The sequence below is a fragment of the Loxodonta africana genome, chromosome 2, assembly GCF_030014295.1.
Source record: "Loxodonta africana isolate mLoxAfr1 chromosome 2, mLoxAfr1.hap2, whole genome shotgun sequence".
Taxonomy (NCBI): domain Eukaryota; kingdom Metazoa; phylum Chordata; class Mammalia; order Proboscidea; family Elephantidae; genus Loxodonta; species Loxodonta africana.
The window spans coordinates 212669333-212683141 of record NC_087343.1 but is presented as its reverse complement, the minus strand read 5'-3'; positions in this window follow the sequence as shown (position 1 = coordinate 212683141).

Here is a 13809-nt window from a genome sequence, read left to right as displayed (position 1 = left end):
AAGAAAAACATAAAGTCTCAATAAAGACAAAATCTACAAAAAAGAAAGAATTGGAGAAAAAAACATGAACAAAAGGTATTCAGCACAGAAGAGTATGATGAACAAGAGAACGTCATCACCACACACACACACACACACACACATGCACACACAAAACTACAAAATAACAGCAATAAACTCACATCTATCGATAACTTCACTGAACATAAATGGCTTAAATGCACCCATAAAGAGACAGAGAGTGACAGAATGGATTAAAAAAACAGGACCCGTCTATATGCTGTCTGCAAGAGACACACTTTAGAAACAAAGACATAAATATGTTAAAGATGAAAGGATGGGAAAAAATATATCAAGCAAACAGCTACCAAAAAAGAGCAGGAGTGGCAATACTAATCTCAGATAAAATAGACTTTAAAACAAAATCCACCATAAAAGACAAAGAAGGGCACTATATAATGATTAAAGGGACAATACAGCATGAAAACATAACCATAATAACTATGCACCCAATGACAGGGCTTCAAAATACACAAAACAAACTCTAACAGCACTGAAAAGAGAAATTGATAGTTCCACAATAGTAGGAAGTTTTAACACACCGTTCTTGGTAAAGGACAGAACATCTAGAAAGAAACTCAACAAAGATATAGAAGATCAACCAATTTGGCATCATAGACATATGTAGAATCCTCCACTCAACAGCAGCACAGTACACATTCTTTTCCAATGCACATGGCATGTTCTTCAGAATAGACCACATCTTAGGCCACAAATCAACCCACAACAAAATTCAAAACGTTGAGATAATACAAAGTATCTTCTCTGATCACAACACCATCTAAGTCAAAATTTAAAAAGTAAGGGAAAAAAAAATCAAATACATGGAAACTAAATAGCACCCTGCTTAAAAACCACTGCGTAATAGGAGAAATCAAATATGGAATAAAAAATTCCTAGAATCAGCCAAGAATGAGAACACATCATACCAAAAACTTTGGACATAGTAAAGGCAGTGCTCAGAGGTCAATTTATAGCAATAGATGCACACATCAAAAAAAAAGAAAGGGACAAAATCAAAACATTAGCTATGCAACTCAAACAAATAGAAAGAGAACAGAAAAAGAAGCCCACAGCCACCAGAAGAAAGGAAATAATAAATATCAGAACGGAAATAAATGAAATAGAGGAGAGAAAAACAACAGAAAGAATCAACAAAACCAAAAGTTGGTTCTTTGAAAGGATCAACAAAATCAAGAAACCATTGGCCAAACTGTCAAAAGAAAAACAGGAGAGGATGAGAATAACCCAAATAAGAAATGAAATGGGGGGCATTACAACAGACCCAACTGAAATAAAAAGGATCATAACAGAGTACTATGAAAAACTATACTCCAACAAATTTGAAAACTCAGAGGAAATGAACAAATTTCTGGAAACACACTACCTACCCAAGCTAATACAAACCAAAGCTGAATATCTGAACAGACTCATAACAAGGGAAGAGATTGAAAAGGCAATAAAAAAAAGCTCCCAACAAATAAAAGCCCTGGCCTAGACGGCTTCACAGGAGAATTATACCAAACATTCAGAGAAGAGCTTACACCAGTACCACTCAAACTACTTCAGAACATAGAAATGGAAGGGATACTTCTGAATACATTCTATGAAGCCATCATAATCCTGATACCAAAACCAAGCAAAGACACCACAAAAAAAAAAAAAGAAAGAAAATTACAGACCAATATCTCTCATGAATATAGATGCAAAAATTCTCAGTAAAATTCTAGGCAGTAGAATTCAGTATTATATATAAAAAAAATAATACAGCACAACCAAGTGGAATTCATACCAGGTATGCAAGGATGGTTCAACATTAGAAAACCAGTCAATGTAATCCACCACATAAAAAAAAGAATCACATGGTCATCTCGTCTGACACAGAAAAAAGTATTTGACAAAGTTCAACACTCATTCCTGATAAAAACTCTAAATAAAATAGGCATAGAAGGGAAATTCCTCAACATAATAAAGGGTGTCTATACAAAACTGGGGCAGTTCTACTCTGTCCTATAGGGTCGCTATGAGTCGGAATCGACTTCACGGCAGTAGTATACAAAACTAACAGCCAACATCATTCTTAATGGAGAGAGGCTGCAAACATTCCCCTTGAGAACAGGAACAAGGGTGCCCTTTATCATCACTGCTATTTAACACTGTACTGGAGACCTAGCTAGAGCAATAAGGTAAGAAAAAGAAATAAAGGACATCCGTATGGGTAAGAAAGAAGTTAAGTTGCCCCTATTTGCAGATGATATGATACTATACAGAGAAAACCCAAAAAATCCCCGAGAAAACTACTGAAACGAATAGAAAGATTCAGCAGATTAGCAGTATACATGATAAACATACAAAAATCAGGTGGATTCCTATACACCAATAACGAGAATGATGAAAAGGAAATCAGGAAAACAATACCATTTATAATAGCCCCTAAAAAAATAAAATACTTAGGAATAAATCTAACCAGGGACATAAAAGACCTATACAAAGAAAACTACAAAACACTACTGCAAGAAACCAAAAGGGACCTACATAAATGGAAAAACATACCATGATCCTGTGGAAATGTCAATTCTACCCAATGCAATCTACAAATACAATGCAATCTCGGTCCAAATATCAACAGCACTTTGTAACAAGATGGAGAAACTAATCACTAACTTTATATGGAAGGGAAAAAGGCCCCAGATAAGTAAAGCACTATTTTTTCCCCCAAAATGGTTGGTGGTTCGAATCCCCCAGAGGCACCTGTTGAAGAAAGACCTGGCCATCTGTTCCCAGAAGGTCACAGCCTTGAAAACCCTATGGAGTGCGGTTCTACTCTGCAACACATCAGGTTCCCATGAGTTGATGGCAACTGGCTTGGTTTTGGTTTTTTTGATTGCTAAAGCTGAAGCTGCATGTGCCCCTTCTAGAGACATTTTCCTTCATATTCACAAGCAGACAAATCCTGTACTTGCTTGATGTAAGAGGGAATAAGTGGAAACAATTTAATCTCCCTTGTATAGAAATAAAAACTCACTGAAAAAAACTCATTACTGTGGAGACGATTCCAATTCAAAGCGATCATATAGGACAGAATAGAGCAGGGTTTCCAAGGCAGTAAAGTTTTTTTTTTTTTTAATTTATTGTGCTTTAGGTGAAAGTTTACAAATCAAGTGAGTCTCTCATACAAAAAGTTATACACGCCTCGCTGTGTCCTCCTAGCTGCTCTCCCCCTTAATGGGACAGCACATTTCTCCTCTTTACCCTGTATTCCCCGTGTCCATTCAACCAGATCCTGTCCCCCTCTTCCTTCTCATCTTGCCACCAGACAGGGGTCACCCACATAAGTCTCATGTGTCTACTTGAGCCACAAAGTTCATTCCTCACTAGCTTCATTGTCTGTCTTAGAGTCCAAGCCAATCCCTGTCCGTAGAGTTGGTTTCGGGAATGGTCTCTCCGGTCTCAGTCAGACCATTAAGCCTGGTCTTTTTATGAGAATTTGAGGTCTGCATCCCACTGTTCTTCTATATACATATATGTTTTTAATTGAACTTTAGATGAAGGTTTGCAGAAGAAACTAGTTTCTCACCAAACAGTACACACATTGTTGTATGACATTGGTTAACAACCCCATGACATGTCAATACTCCCCCTTCTCAACCCTGGGTTCCCTATTACCAGCTTTCCTGTTCCCTCCTGCCTTCCAGTCCCTGCCCCAGGGCTGGTGCACCCCTTTAGTCTTGTTTTGTTCCATGGGCCTGTTCAATCTTTGGCTGAAGGTTGAACCTCAGGAGTTGCCTTATTACTGAGCTGAAAAGGGCCATACTCTCAGGGTTTTCTCCAGTCTCTGTCAGGCCAGCAAGTCTGGTCTTTCTTTCTGAGTTAGAATTTTGTTCTACATTTTTCTCCAGCTCTGTCTGGGACCCTCTGTTGTGATCCCTTTCAGAGCAGTGACGGTAACTGGACACTATCTAGTTGTACCGGACTCAGTCTGGTGGAGGCTTACTAGTCCTTTGGATTAATCTTTCCCTTGTGCCTTTAGTTTTCTTCATTCTTCCTTGCTCCTGAAGGGGTGAGACCAGTGGAATAGCCTAGATGGCCACTCACAGGCTTTTAAGACCCCAGACGCTACTCACCAAAGCAGCATGTAGAACATTTTCTTTATAAACTGTTACGTCAGTTGAGCTAGATGTTCCCCGAGACCATGGTCCTCACAGCCCCTGGTCCAGCAATTCGGTCCCCTCAGGGAGTTTGAACGAATCTATGGAGCTACCGTGGCCTAGCCTTGTGAAGGTTGTACTGGCTTCCCCAGTATTGTGTGCTGTCTTAGTTTTCACCAAAGTTACTGCTTATCTTTTGTCTGTTAAGTGTTTTTCCATCCCCACCCTTCCCCTCCCTCATAACCATCAAATATTGTTTCTTTTGTAAGTTTTTACAGTAGTGGTCTCATGCAATATTTGTCCTTTTGTGATTGACTTATTTCACTTAGCATAATGTCCTCCAGATGCATCCATGTTATGAGATGCTTCACAGAGCCACTGTTGTTCTTTATCATTGAGTTTATCGCTGTCATTTTGTAGTACTAATGTTTTCTTTGTTCTTCTTACTCTCCTGTGCTGAGTTCCTTTTGTTTGTGGATTTCCATTGTTTTTGTAGATTTTGTTTTTATTAAAACTTTATGTTTGTCTTCTTTATTTTGATGAGTAGGTTTGTTAACTTTCTTTGTGGTTACCTTGAAATCTACCCTTGGTTTCCTAGGTAATACCCAAACCCAGTGCTGTCGAGTCAATTCCGACTCATAGCAACCCTACGGAACAGAGTAGAACTGCCTCTTAGGGTTTCCAAGGAGCGCCTGGTGGATTCGAACTACTGACCTTCTTGGTTAGCAGCAGCAGCACCTTAACCACTACGCCACCAGGGTTTCCAAAATATGTGTTGGAATTCTAACCCCTATACCTATAAATAACCCATTGCCGTCTAGTTGATTCTGACTTGTGGCGACCCTATAGGACAGAATAGAACTGCCTCATAGGGCTTCCAAGGAGCGTCTGGTGGATTCGAACTGCTAACCTTTTGGTTAGCAGTTATAATTATTAACCTGCATTTTCCGTGAATTTGTCTGCCTTTTCCAAAAATTTGTCTGTTTTTGCTCATCTTTGTCTGCTTTTTGCTTCAACTCTTGGATTGCTCTGAATATTAGAGATTTGGGTTCCCTTTCAGGTAGTTCTAGTGCCTTTTCTTCTACTTGAAAGTCATCTAGTGTTTTATTTTGGATGCCTAATGGACCATCCTGTCCTTTTTTTTAATGTTTCGATATTGTCTGATGTCTTTGGGCCATTCAGTAGTTATTTTCTTTGTTTCTTGATTGTAGATTTGTTTGTTTCGTCCTGGTTTTTTGTTTTATTTGGTTACATCTGAGCAGGTGGGCTGTGCGTTCTTTGTTGTTTGCTTGTCTGTTGTCATGATACTTTTCACCTCCTTGCCCAATGGGCAGGGCCAGTCATTCAGCTATAGTGGAGCAGGGCAGGTCCAGCTGAAGGGGAGGGGGTGGGATGGGCTGTTTGTGGCAGGTACTAGGACTTACAGGGTGGGCCAGGAATCAGTGCTGGGCAGGTTCCAGCAGGCTCTGCCCGTGCTGCTCAGAGGTGTGATGTTCAGTATATGGTATAGTCAGGAAAGAGGGGGTAGGTTTTGATGTGTGGAGCTAATAGGGGTATGGGAAAAAGGAGAGAGAGGAGAGAAAAACGGGAGCCGAAAACAAACACGCAAAGAAAGAAAGAAAGAAAGAAAAAAAAGAGTGCTAAGGGAGCTTGCTGTTGGAGTGGAGAGATGAGAAACCGAGAAATGGAGAAAAGCAAAAAGGAAAAAAAAAAGAGAGAGAGAAAGAAAAAGGGAAAAAGAAAGAAAAAAGGTAACTGGATAAAAATTTGGAAAATAAAAGAAGAGCCCCCAGGAGTCCCAGAGTCCCACCAGTGGGGCTTCCAAGACCAGGGAAGTGGCTCCAAGGCTCTGCAGTATAACCTGGCTAGACAGCATATAGATGTCACACAGCACCAGGTATTCAGGAGACAGGAAAAGAAGATAAGTGTAGAGAGATGAGAAATGAAGACAGAAAGGGAAGAGAGAGAAAAGAAAAAGAAAGAGAGAAATAAAGAGAGGGAGGGAGAGAGAGAGAGAAAGAAAAAGAGAGAGAAAGAAAAGAAAAGAATTGCCCCCAGGGATCCCACCTACACGGCTGCTGCACAGACTGGGGTAGTGGCTCCTAAGCTGTGGAGTGCAGCCCGGCTAGATGGGGCTCCCAAGCTGTGAAAAGAAAAAGAAAACAGATCAAAGGAAAACAAAGCCCCAGGGATCCCACCAGCGTTGTGGCCTGGGGGAGTGGTTCCCCAGGCAAGCTTGGCTTCACAGCCTTTCAAGAAGAAGCAAAAATGGCACACAGAGCCAGGTGTTCCAGAGAAAGGAGGGGGAGGTGGAGGAGGCACAGAAGAAACCAAAAGAGACGGAAATAAGCAACACCATCTCAGGGGCCTAGCCAGTGTGGGCAGGGAGAATCCAAGCAGCCTGAGGCCAAAGCCTCCTGCCAAGAGACTGCAGCTGGTGGGAAGCAGAGGCCAAAGGGGTTGGGGATGAGGGAGGCCTAGGAAGCGTACACCACTCATTACCAGGTGCTCTGTCTCCTGCTGGGAACTTCTGTGAAGCTGCTTTCCTGTACTCCCTGTCTACTGATCTCCGCTGTGGGTGGGGCGAATCCAAGCTGCCCTGACCCTACACTTCCTGGGCAGCCAGCCAGGAAGCTCAGAGGTAGAGCAGCGAGGAGAGAATGGGGGGTGGGAAAACGTGTATCACTGGTTACTGGGTGCTCTGTCTCCTGCTGGGCATTCCGGGAAGCTGCTTTCTCATGCTCCCTTGTCAGCCGACCCCCAACAGGAGACCAAGATGAGGGATCCGTGCTGCATTAGGTGATGGGGCCCTCTGGACATATCTCTCCTCGCTCTATGTCCTCTGTCAGTTTCTTGTTCCAGGCAGCACTTGGCTGAGTTCTTTATCCCTTCATTTGGCACATTAGGTTCCAGGAATGACGTTTGTCTGTGTTTTAGTTTTTCTAGTCTTTGCTATGGAGGGAGGGTATGGTGCTTCTGTCTATGGCGTAACATTGGCTGGAGGTGCATCCTACTGTTTTCCTGCTCCATCAAGGATTCTCTGTCCTGTTCCCTGTCAGGGCAGTGATCTGTAGTACCTGGGCACCATCTAGTTTTTCTGGTCTCAGGCTGATGGAGCCTCTGGTTTATGTGGCCCTTTTCTGTCTCTTGGGTTCATATTCACCTTGTGTCTTTAGTGTTCTTCATTTTCCTTTGCTCCAGGTGGGTTGAGACCAATTTACGAATCTTAGATGGCTGCTTACTAGCGTTTAAGACCCCAGACGGCTCTCACCAAAGTGGGATACAGAATGTTTTCTTAATACATTTTGTTATGCCAGTAGAAATAGATGTCCCCTAAAGCCATGGTTCCCAAACCCCCATCCCTACTATGGCCTTCAAAGCGTTTGGTTGTATTCAGGAAACGTTTTTGCTTTTGGTTTAGTCCAGTTGTAATGACTATCCCTGTGTTATGCGTTGCTCTTCCCTTCACCTAAAATATTTTTTGTCTACTCTCTAGTTAGTGAATATCCCTCTCCCTCCCTCCCCACCCTCGTAACCATCAAAGAATATTTCCTTCTGTGTTTAAGCTTTATCTAGAGTTCTTATAATAGTGGTCTCATACAATATTTGTCTTTTTGCAACTGACTGATTTCACTCAGCATAATCCCTTCCAGATTCCTCCATGTTAGGAAATGTTTCACAGATTTATCCTTCTTCTTAATTGTTGTGTACTATTCCATTGTGTGAATATACCATAATTTATTTATCCGTTCACCTGTCGATGGGCACCTTGATTGCTTCCATCTTTTTGCTATTGTAAACAGTGCTGCAATAAACATGGGTGTGCATATATCTGTTCATGTGAAGGCTCTTATTTCTTTAGGGTATATTCCAAGGAGTGGAATTGCTAGTCATATGGTAGTTCTATTTCTAGCTTTTTAAGGAAGTGCCAAATTGATCGCACCATTTTACATTCCCTCCAGCAGTGTGTAAGTGTTCTAGTCTCTCTGACATTTATTATTTTGTGTTCTTTGGATTAATGCTAGCCTTGTTGGGGTGAGTTGGCATCTCATTGTTGTTTTGATTTGCATTTCTGTAATGGCTAATGATCATGAGCATTTCCTCATATATTTGTTGGCTGCCTGAATGTCTTCTTTGGTGAAGTGCCTGTTTATATGTGCCCATTTTTTAATTGGATTCTTTGTCTTTTTGTTGTTGAGTTTTTGCAGTATCATGTAGGTTTTAGAGGTCAGACACTGATCAGAAATGTCATAGCTAAAAACTTCTTCCCAATCTGTAGGTAATCTTTTTACTCTTTTGGTGAAGTCTTTGCATAATAATAGGTGTTTGACTTTTAGGAGCTCCCAGTTATCTAATTTCTCTTCTGGTGTTTGTACGTTGTTAGTAATGTTCTGTATACTGTTTATGCCATGTATTAGGGCTCCTAGCATTGTCCGTATTTTTTCTTCCATGATCTTTATCATTCTAAAAAAAAAAAACATTCTAGATTTTAAATTTAGGTTTTGATCCATTTTGAGTTAGTTTTTGTGCATGGAGTGAGGTATGGATCTTGTTTCATTTTTTTTGCAGATGGATATCCAGTTATGCCAGCACCATTTGTTTAAGAGACTGTCTTTTCCCCGTTTAACAGACTTTGGGCCTTTGTCAAATATCAGCTTCTCATATATGGATGGATTTATGTCTGGATTCTCAATTCTGTTCCATTGGTGTATGTACTTGTTGTTATACCAGTACCAGGCTGTTTTGACTACTGTGACGGTATAATATGTTCTAAAATCAGGTAGTGTGAGGCCTCCCACTTTGTTCTTCTTTTTCATTAATGTTTTACTTATCTGTGGCCTCTTTCCCTTCCATATGAAGTTGGTGATTTGTTTCTCCATCTCATTAAAAAATGTTCACTGGTATTTGGATTGGGATTGCATTGTACCTACAGACCACTTTGAGTAGAATAGACATTTATACAATGTTGAGTCTTCCCCATCCAGGGGCAAGGTATGTTTCTTTTAGTTTCTTGCAGTAGTGTCTTAGAGCTTTCTTTGTATAGGTCTTTTATGTCTCTGGTTAGATTTATTCCTAAGTATTTTACTTCTTAGGGGCTATTGTAAGTAATATTGATTTGGTGATTTCCTCTTCGATGTTCTCTTTGTTGGTGTAGAGGAACCCAACTGATTTATGTACGTTTATCTTGTATCCTGATACTCTGCTAAACTCTTCTATTAGTTTCAGAGAATTTCTTGAGAATTCTTTAGGGTTTTCTGTGTATTAAGATCATGTCATCTGCAAACAGAGATACCTTTACTTTTTCTTTGCCAATTTGGATTCTGTTTATTTCTTTATCTAGCCGATAGCTCTGGCTAGGACCTCCAGCACGATGTTGAGTAAGAGTGGTATAAAAGGCATCCTTGTCTGGTTCCTGTTCTCAAGGGGAATGCTTTTAGTCTTTCTCCATTTAGGATGATGTTGGCTGTTGGCTTTGTATGAATTCCCTTTATAATGTTTAGGATTTTCCTTCTATTCCTATTTTGCTGAGAGTTTTTATCATGAATGGGTGTTGGACTTTGTCAAATGCCTTTTCTGCATCAACTGATAAGATCATGTGGCTCTTGTCTTTTGTTTTATTTATGCGATGGATTACATTGATTGTTTTTCTAATGCTGAACCATCCCTGCATACCTGGTATGAATCCCACTTGGTCGTGGTGAATTATTTTTTTGATATGTTGTGGAATTCTATTGGCTAGAATTCTTTTGAGGATTTTTGTGTCTAATTTCACAAGGGATATTGGTCTGTAATTTTCTTTTTTGTGGTGTCTTTACCTGGTTTTGGTATCAGGGTTATGCTGGGTTCATAAAATGAATTTGAGCATATTGCATCCTTTTCTATGCTCTGAAATACCTTTAGTAGTAGTGGTGTTAACTCTTCTCTGAAAAAAAAAATTTTTTTTTTTCAAGTTTGGTAGAATTCTCCAGTGAAACCGTCAGGGCCAGGGCTTTTCTTTGTTGCGAGTTTTAAAACTGCTTTTTCAATTTTTTCTTTTGTTATGAGTTAATTTATCTGTTCTACCTCTGTTTGTGCTAGTTTGGGTAGGTAGTGTGTTTCTAGAAATTAGTCCATTTCCTCTAGGTTTTCAAATTTGTCGGAGTACAATTTTTGATTGTTTTCTGTTGTGATTCTTTTAATATCAGTTTGGTTTGTTGTTATATTGCCCATCTCATTTCTTATTCGGGGTATTTTCTTCATCTCCTGTTTTTCTTTTGTCAGTCTGGCCAATGGTTTATTGATTTTGTTAATCTTTTCAAAGTGCCAGCTTTCAGTGTTTTTAACTCTTTCAATTGTTTTTCTGTTCTCTATTTCATTTAACTCTGCTCTAATTTTTATTATTTGCTTTCTTCTGGCACCTGAGGATTTCTTTGGTTGCTCTCTTTCTATTTGTTCAGGTGGTAGGGATAATTCTTTGATTTTGGCCCTTTCTTCTTTTTGTATGTGTGCATTTATTGATATAAACTGGCCTCTGAGCACTGCTTTCGCTGTGTCCCAGAGGTTCTGATAGGAAGTGTTTTCATTCTCATTTGATTCTATGAATTTCTTTATTCTTAATTTCTTCCATAATCCAATCCTTTTTAAGCAAAGTGTTGCTCTGTTTCCTTAGGTTTGATTTTTTTCCCCTGATTTTTCTGTTATCGATTTCTTGTTTTATGGCATTATGGTTAAAGAAGGTGCTTTGTAATTTTGATGTTTTGGGTTCTGTTAAGGCTTGCTTTATGGCCTGATATGTGGTCTATTCTAGAGAATGTTCTGTGTGCACTGGAAAAGAAAGTATACTTGGATTCTATTGGGTGGAGTGTTCTGTATATGTCTATGAGGTCAAGTTGGTTGATTGTGGCATTTTGCTCTTCTGTGCCTTTATTGAGCTTCTTTCTGGATGTTCTGTCCTTCAGTGAAAGTGGTGTGTTGAAGTCTTCTACTATTATTGTGGGGCTGCCTATATCTTGCTTTTCAATACTGTTAGAGTTTGTTTTATGCATCTTGAAGCCCTGACACTGGGCGCATAAATATTTAACATGGTAATATCCTCCTGGCACATTGTCCCTTTAATCATTATATAGTGTCCTTCCTTATCCTTTGTGGTAGATTTAACTTTGAAGTCTGTTTTGTCAAAAATTAGTATAGCCATTCCTGCTCTTTTTTGATTATTGTTTGCTTGATATATATTTTTTCATCCTTTGATTTTTTGTTTGTTTGTGTCTTTAAGTCTAAGGTGTGTCTCTTGTAGGCAACATATAGACAGGTCCTGTTTTTTCCTCTTTAATCAATTCTCCAACTCTCTAGCTCTTTATTGGTGCATTTTGTCCATTTGGATTCACTGTGATTATAGATTACCACTGTCATTTTGATGTCTTTTTTTATGTTGTTGACAGTTTTATTTTTCCACTCATTTTTTTGTGCCAAGTAGTTATTCTTTGTAAATCGCCGTGTGCTCCTCTTTTTCATTGTTGTTAATTTTATTTTTGCTGAGTCTTTATGTTTTCGTTGTATTTTATTTTGAGTAGGAAACCCCGGTGGCATAGTGGTTAAGTGCTCCAGCTACTAACCAAAAGGTCAGCAGTTCGAATCCACCAGGCGCTCCTTGGAAATTCTATGGGGCAGTTCTACTCTGTCCTATCATCACTATGAGTCGGAATCGACTCAACAGCGCTGGGTTTGGTTTTTGTTTTTTTAGGGTTGTCAGTCTTCTTTGTGGTTACCTTAATATTTGCCCACATTTTTCTAAGTTTAAATCTAACTTGTATCTAACTATATCGCCTTGATTTCCTCTCCATTTGAAAGATCTATCACTACTTAATTTAGTCCCTCCTTATTGATATAATATCATCTTTTACATAATGACATTGCTGATTTCCTGTTTTGAGCTTTTTTTTAATCTGGATTTATTTTTGTGATTTCACTGTCTGGGTTGATATGTGGCTGCTGTGTCCCATGTTCTAGTGTTGTGTTGATATCTGATATTATTGATTTGCTAACCAGAGAATTACCTTTAGTGTTTCTTATAGTTTTGGTTTGGTTTTTGCAAATTCCCTAAACTTCTGTTTATCTGGAAATGTCCTAATTTCGCCTTCATATTTGAGAGACAGTTTTGCTGGATATATGGTTCCTGGCTGGCAATTTTTCTCCTTCAGTGCTTCATATATGTCATCCCATTGCCTTCTTGCCTGCGTGGTTTCTGCCGAGTAGTCCAAGCTTACTCGTATCGATTCTTCTTCATAGGAGACTTTTTGTTTGTTCTTGTCCTCTGGTAAAATTTTCTCTTTATCTTTGATTTTGGCAAGTTTGATTATAATATGTCTTGGTGACTTTCTTTGGGGATCTACCTTGTATGGGGTTCAGTGAAAATCTTGGATAGATATCCTCTCATCTTTCATGATGTCAGGGAAGTTCTCTGCCAACAAATCTTCAGCAATTATCTCTGTATTTGCTGTTATCTCTCCTTGTTCTGGTACTCCAGTCACTCGTAGGTTAATTCTCTTGAGAGAGCCCCACATGATTTTTAGGGTTTCTTCATTTTTAAAAGTTCTTTTATCCAATTTTTCTTCAAAGATATTGTTTCCAAGTGTTTTATCTTCAGTTTCACCAATTCTGACTTCCAGTTCCTCAATTCTGCTGTGCTACTGAGTTGTCTAATTCTGAAATTTTATTATTAATCTTCTGAATTTCTGGTTGCTGTCTCTCTATGGATTCTTGCAGCCTATTAAATTTTTCATTATGTTCTTGAATAATCTTCTTAATCTCCTTGACTGCTTTATATGTGTGCTCCTTGGCTTGTTCAGTGTTTTACCTGATTTCGTTCCCAATGTCTTGAAGAGTTCTGTATATTAATCTTTTGTATTCTACATCTGGTAATTCCAGGAACACATCTTCATCCAGAAGAGTCTTTGATTCTTTGTTTTGGGAGTTTGTTGAAGCAATCATGGTCTGCTTTTTCATGTGATCTGATATCGACTGTTTTCTCCAAGTCATTTAGGAGTTATTCTACTAATTTATTTTATGTTTGCTCACTGTGTCCTAGCTTCTTGCTTTGTTTTGTTTTTAAGTACCTGAATAGGCTACTAGAGTGAGCTAACTTGATTATTGGAGGTTTTGAAGCACTAATGTCTTGGCACTAGATGGCTAGAGCTGTTACCAGGTATATGAGCCTAGGAGCTCATTCACCATTCTTGCATAGATTCAGCTCAGGTGTCCAGGTAGTCAATCACCTAGTGTGTGGTGCAGGCTCTCACCTATGATCTTAGAGGAGTGGTGGTAATTGGTGTATGCACAGGTTTCTGGTAGCAGCATGAGGTCACACTCTGAGGAAGGCAGGGGCTGACAGCCTTCCTCTGAGTGTCTGTGAGGAGGGCACGTCCCTGTTCTCTCGAGCGCTTTGGTGGGTGGGCTCTGCAGGGGTACCATAGGCACCCAATGCTTTTAACTGTAAGGACTGGTAAGCACCACTTATCCTTGGACCCCTGTCACAGATGGCTAGGTGGTGTGGGTGGAGCCTCCAGTCCTCAGGCCCCTGCTGTGGGTAGACGAGGGCCCTGTTTAGTAGGCAGAGCAGTATCAA